This window comes from Nipponia nippon, unplaced genomic scaffold, assembly GCF_047370975.1.
Source record: "Nipponia nippon isolate SJK-2023a ecotype South Korea unplaced genomic scaffold, ASM4737097v1 scaffold_9, whole genome shotgun sequence".
NCBI classification, from domain to species: Eukaryota; Metazoa; Chordata; class Aves; order Pelecaniformes; family Threskiornithidae; genus Nipponia; species Nipponia nippon.
Genome location: NW_028262413.1, coordinates 9864599 through 9871663, shown reverse-complemented (window position 1 = coordinate 9871663; position 7065 = coordinate 9864599).

The window sequence follows — 7065 nt, the reverse complement described above, 5'->3', positions numbered from 1 at the left end:
GCCAGAAGGGCCAGGGCTGGAAAACTGGGAGGTGGCGTGGAAGCTGCGCTAGAGGGAGAAGCTGGAAAGGGCAGTGGAGGTTGGTCGGGGGGGGGGTTTCGCCACAGTTTGAGAGAGCTGACAGCATGTTCTGAAACATTTTTTATAGGCTGCTGGCCTCTTTTAGAACAGTGAAATATTTTTATAATATAAAAATATATAAATAAAATATTTGTAGATAAATAAATAGAAATAGAATACTACTTATATAAAAATATATTGCATATAAACATAATGTAACCATAACTATTCCTGTTATTACCATTGTCTCTTGGATAAGGGAATAAAACTCCAAAATAAAGAGCAGGCTATCTTTTCCTTTGTTTAATATTCTTCTGTTTTTTCATTTCTCTTCCTATCTTTCCATGGCAAATCAAAACAGAGGAGAAGTAGTAAAAAAGAAAAATGACACTATTATTGAGAACAAAAATACTTGAATTTGTTTTGAATATGCGTAACCTAACATGGCATTGATTTTTTTTTTTTTTTTTTTTTTTTACTTGGATTTTTTTAAAATCAGGTCTGATTTTGGCCGTTAGAAAAGTATTTGAAACAACATAGTACACAAAATGCCTGAAGCTTTTGACTAGAGGGTGAGAAATCAACTGTCCAGAGCTCGGCTACCCCGTCGCTCGGAGTTCGGGTTTATTTTATTGGTTGCGGAATACCATCAGCTCAGAACTTGACATCTGCTCTGCCTGGTCCCGCGTCGGCGCTCGGTGACGGAGCTGTACGTTATGTTTAAGTCGAGTCTCGTTGCTCTCCGAAGGTTTTCAGGTGAGCGCGCCAGCGCTGAGTGCAAGGCTGTGAGCTGCCGGCATTAGCCCCGGTGGCTGCTGCTTGCCCCCCTGCCTCCCGGCTGGCAAAGCCCCTTGCCCTGGGAGGCCGTCTCGATGCCAGGTAAGGCAGAGCAGCGGCTGCAGCCCGTTTTAGCAGGGTGCAGCAGGTGGCACTAGAGCCCTTCCCAGCGTCCTCCCGGCCGCTCAAAGGCGATCTCATTTCAGATGCAAAGAGTCAGCTCGCAGAGGAGTACAATAAAGCAACTGCTCCTGCAGGTGATGATTTTGTCTTCTCCCCTTCCTGTTTGTAGAAGGAGATGTCTGGAAAAAAATTAATCCAGGGGGATTTTAGGTTTTAGTGTAGGATTATTCAGATGCTATAACATCAGAATATTTTTCTCTAGTTTTTCTTTAAGCAATTTAGTTGGTGTTGGAAAATAATTTTCAGCTAATCTTTTGTAGCACGATGCTGTTTCTCATTTTCTTGTAAAAAACATTTTGTGCCAAACTGTCACTTTTTAGCAGTTAATGCAATTCCCGTTCTGCTGCAAAGTCTTGATTTTCAATTATGCAAGACATTACCCAGCCTTGCAATATATCGTGCACCTTCCACTACCCAATTACTTCTCCCATTTAGTTCACTGGAGGGGGGTATGTGTGTGCATATGCATCTGGTGTCATTGAAAATGTAGACCAGTGACACGCAGAAAATAGTAAGAAAATACTGGAAAATGGTGGAGTTGTTCTGTTTTTAAAAAAAAAGTTACCATGAAGACATTCGTTTTTAAAGAAAAACAATTGTGCTTTGCAGATTACCCCTTTTCCAAACTTATCCCACAGTTGGCCATTAAAAATGGAATTGCTTGACTTTCCTTTGCAGCTTCGAAAACCTTGGAGCTGGTGCAGGCCACTGGCTGCCCCAGGGAGGGATGCGGTGTCCTGCCGTGCCTCTGCTCCTTGGTTAAAGCCGGTGGAGTTGATTTCTCTGCCTGCCATCTGACCCTCAGCTTTTGACAGCTGAGCAAAATAAAAATAAGCTTTAAAAGTTAATACAGGGTAGTAATTGTTTGAATTACCGTGCAAGAAGGATGGAAAGCAGGTGAGTTCTGTAATATGATGGAAGCATTGAAAGAAGGCAGACACTCTCCCTTCCCATGATGCAAGAGCAATACATCCATCATCAACTTTGGCGTTTGAATTAGGGCTCTTTGGAGTCCCTCTGTGGGCATGTGTGGTGAAACCTGGGAGCCATCAGGTTCCTTTCAGTGGTGCAGGGGTGGGGCAGACCCTGTGAAAAGGGGAAGGCTGCCATGGACGGTGAAGGTCAATAACTGACTGCTACGAGCTGGCATCTCTCCACTGTCACCCGTGGGTCTGTGTCAGGTGAGGAACGTGGACAGGTCCTGAGCATTCAGTGCAGTGTGCATGCGGCTCTGGTGGAGACCGCAGCAGGGCTTATCCCTGCTTGGCATTTGATTTTTTGCATCTTGCAGCTAATTAAAATCCTCATCACGGTCGTGTGTCAGGTGCGGGAACCTGCCCTGGCCCTTGGGATGCGCAGGAGGCGGCCGAGGGGCCGCATCCGTGACGGGGAGGGATGGTCGCGCTGGTCGGGGCTTTGCGAGGATGCCCGGTGAGAGGGTGTGAGCGCGGCAGTGACCGCCGTTGGGTATCATTCATTACCCCATCAAGGACTCTGCACATCCGTCAGTGAAAAGGCGTGTGTATCAAGCTGACAGCTCTGAATTGTTTCTTCACCAATTACCACGCCAAAGCCTTGATAGCATAATGAAATGTGTCTCCTACCTATCACTTCATCTTTGTCAAACTGACCGGGTGTTCGTAGTTTGTTATGACTGGGAGAACTTCAGCAGCGTCAGAAAAATAAGCAAGCTTGTCTCTGGTGTAAAAAGCTCAAAGACAGAATGGATGCTGTGAAATAAAGGTGCCTCAGTCCGGATGAAAATGTACATGGAAAAAAACCTCATGGGCTGGCTGAGCCCTCAGCTCTGTCTTCGTTTGGGACCCAGTGGGGGATGAGAAGCATAGGGACTTCTCTCTTGCTAGTCATCTTCATACGTAGTAAAGTATTCAGCCTATCTTATAATTTATTCATCGTGGTCTAGCATAGTCTAAAATATCAGACCTTTCCTCTCTTTACATACACATTCTTTGATGCCTCTTAATTCATTATTTAAGCAGTCTGCATTCTGCTTTACAAAACCTCCTCCTCCCCGGTAGCTTAATGTTATCGGTTATTTGTGTATCTGTGTCAGCAGCTTTCCGGCAGGCAAGGGGCAGGGTGGGATGCTCCGGTCCCTCTGCCCTTGCCACCTGCGCCCGCGTCGGCTCTCCCCCTCGGTGAGGAGCAGCGGGCTTTGTGGCGAAAGGAGCAGGGCAGCCAGAGCTCGGGTGCTACAGCTCCAGCAAAGCACTTCAGGATGTGCTCAAGTGATGCTCGAACGTGTGTTGCTTTGAAGCCTGGGAGCTCTTCTGAGTGACAAAGTGGCACTTTAGGTAGGGTGGGGGGAAATGGGGCACCGTGGCTCTCGGTAGCCAGCGGCCGGGTGGAAACCCCGCTCCTGTTGGGACCTGGAGCCCTGGCACATCGAGTCCTGCAGCAGCGGCTGCGTTAGCATTGGTGAAATGCCGGGGATTCCTTTGATGGAGGTGCACTTGGAGCACAAAGTATTCCCTGCCTTGTCATTAATTACAAAGGTGGATAACTGTCAACAGGAACAATTGCAGCTGAAAAACGCGTCTGTACGTTTTGATATCTGAGCAATGCTTTGACTTAAATTCTTGCAAGGATTCTGTGCTCCCTGGGTATGGTGTTTGAATCGCTGCCAAACCTGCCATTCCCCGCCCCAGTTTCTGTGTGTAAGGTCTGCAAGGTGGGTCTGCATCCCGGATCGGTCAGTCTGAAAGCCGTCATGTTGTTCGTAGCACTACTTTTCCCTAGCAAAAGAAAACGTAGTTAGTTCAATGCAGAATATTAAAACATTTCATTAAAAAAAAAAAAGTTAAGTAAATTAAGAGGAACACAGATACTCCAAATCTCCTTATAATGCCCTTGGTTGCAAAACTGCCCTGGATATTATCTATTTAGTGTTTTTAACATTCCACACAAAGAAAAACTTGGGAATATTTGACCTTTTAATGCATGCTTCAAAGAAAACATTTCCAAATGGTATGTAATAAACCAATCATTACTTGTTTAATAACTGCAATGTTTTCCTTTTGAGTCAGGAACTCATGAGAAAGCCTAGGATTAAAAACCAAAATTGACAGCTTTCTGGTCATTTAATGTAAATTGTATTTTATTGATCAGATTTGAAAGCATTTAATATTAGCTTCGTGCAATGGCATCAGCTGAGGATGGTGGTGTCACTTTGGAGACGACAGTGGTAAGTACAAACCCTGCCTGCTTGGCAGAAGCTTGATCTCAGCAGAAGGGACTTGGCTGAAGACATCCCAGACCCCACTGACTCAGTACTCAGCTAAAAATTTTTGCCTTGTGTTTTGAAAATGTTAAACAAAAATTTTGCGTATTTCTAAGGCTTTCTGGGTTTTGTCCCCTCCTGATAAAACAGTGTTTACTTGTTCTCATATTCACTTCCTAACAACTCTCCAATATCGTATTTACACAGTTGATACTCTTCTGTTGGCAGATTATTTTTAATAGAGCAGTTTATTAAAGCATCTTTTACAAGGATATAGGCATTGCAATGCTGCATCAGAGCACTGCTCTACAGGGAAGGGTTTCTCCTGGATGCAGTAATATAGCGACTTGCTTATCAAATTTTGTGCTTGGGACATTTAAATGAAGAAGGATAAAAAGGAATGCACCTGCAGATCCTGTGTAGATCCCTGTGCAAATCCCGCTGTGGGCGAAATCCTGCTGGACATCCACATCTTCTGAAGTAAGTACAGCACGTTCCTTGCAGCTTTGTTGTCCCCCACCATATCTTTCCATCACTTTTTAAATTCCTGTGACCAAAGTTGTTCTTTTTTTTTTTTAAATCTTTTTTTTCCCCCCTTTACAAAGAAGAGATGCCCAAGCTTCTCTCCCTGGGGGCAGGTGTTCGTTTACCCCCAGTGTATTCTGTTACTTGTCTCCTCTTGGAGTTAGCCAGACCTGGGCTGCTTCTTTTTAGTGGTTTGGTGGGGGGTTTTTTGTTGCACTTTGGATTTTTGCCATGGGTCCAAGCTGGCAGATGAGGGCTGGCACCGGCCGCACTGAACTCTACAACTCGCCCTTCCTGGGACTGCAGCAGTGCAAAGATTGCATCAGAGGTGGGGGCTGATGTCATTTTACATGGCGACACTTCTCCTGGCAGCCACTCTCCCAGCCAGCACTTCACAGAGTAAAGTTTTGGCAGGGCTGTTGTAGGCAGCTTCATTTCATTGTGTTCTTTTTCGCTATTAATTATTATTGGAAGCCATTTCCAATGAATTAAGAGACTCGTGTTTACCAAGGAGTAGGGCTGCATTGTGCTCTGGGTGTGTTTATTTTTCTCTATGTCTGTTCATGCAGATTTCCTGAACCCCTGGCGTTTTTCTAGCTTCTCTCTAGTATTTGACATTTATTCTTTGTGTGCTTTTCTAGCTCATTAATTTATTAAACATCAATGGTGATGCAGATCTTTGATCCTCTTAAAAATTAACCAGCTGTGCTTGTCTCTTAACCAGTTCTTGAGCCATGGCAATACTCCCTCTCTCCTGGATACTTCAGCTTGTCAACAGACCCTTGCCAGTGCCTTTGCCCAAGACGTTTTCAAAGATCATATGATTTATGTGCGAGTTTCCCTTATTATTTTGCAGATTAGCTTGTGGAAAGGTGCAGATTTCCTCTACAAAGATATATTGCTCACCTGGGTGTGTGTAACTTTTAATGGCTTCTCAAAATAATCAACTTCGTTGCGCAAGGAAAAAAAATGATGGCTGGGAAATGGTTTGTCGTGAGCATTTCTCAAAAAAGAGAGACACCTGATTTTAATGAGAAGGTGTCTCCGCACTAGTGGTTCAATGGCTCTCTCCTTGCAGAGCTTTCAGGTGAAGCCATCTGGCCCTGATGACCTGCACTTTCCTCTGTGCTGCTGGCTCGCGCGATGCTGCACCCCTCTTCTGCCAGAAATGCCTGGGCATCCCCAGTGCCAAACCTACCATTTGAATATCCTCATTTACAGGACTGCTTGATTCCTGTCCACATTCCCCAGTCGTGGGTTTTTTTGTTTGTTTGGTTTTTAGTGTGATCTCTTCCTATGGGAGGTAAATTACATCACTACGATGTACTGCAGCCCCTAAAACCTAATGGTCCAGGCAGAGTTTACCACTAAACTTTGGTCCCCTGGAGATGGGAGCTTCTCTCCCTGGAATGAGCCCTTCCAAAAGGCGCCTCCGAGTTGCTAAGAAACAACTTGTCACTGTGGCAAGGGCTGTAATCTGTTGTATACAAGTAATTAGAAGTCACTACTGCTTTATTTTTAACTGTTTGTTGAATTTTTGAAAAATAGTTTTCCTCTCTGTCCCCGGAGCCAACCATACAACACTCCTGGTATGTCTGCATCAATTATGCATTGTCTCTGTGATTTTTCTTCCTTTGGAAACTTGGCTTCCAGAGGCTCTTTCTGGTGCTCTAGCCATGACCTAACCCTCCTTTGCTGAATAATTCCTACCGAGACAACACAGTTTCCCCGCTGTGTTTTCCATGCTACTGTGTTTCAGCAAGGCAAATAAATCACGCTGTCTCCCATCGCCAGGCAGCCTTGTTTGCTCAATTTTGCTGTTCCATTTCTTGCTTTATTGAATAAGCATGTATTTATGTACCTTGTGTCCTTTTTCTGCCTGCCCATTTTTATTGAACTTCTCTATCGGCCTCACGGTTGGGTTTTCCTGACAGGGTTTTGGATCTTAAAATGCTATTTCTTCAGACCAGCTGTCACTTCTGTCCTAACCTTGTCCCGTGAGATCTCTGTGCATCGCTTACGTGTCTAGCTCTGCCTGCCTGATGTAAGTGCCCCCTCGCCTTCTCCTCAGCTTTCTTAGTTTTAATACCTTTGTACGCTGAATCTCGCTGTTTTTTTCCTCTCCCTTCTCTTTAGGTAAGGTGACCCTCTTATTTTTGGCATTCTCCAAAAACCAGCACGCATACAATAAGATTCCCTCATGGCCTCATGCTTGAACTCCTCTTTGTGCCCGTACCTTATGCAGGCAGCACCTGTCCGGGGACCAGAGGGAGAATGCT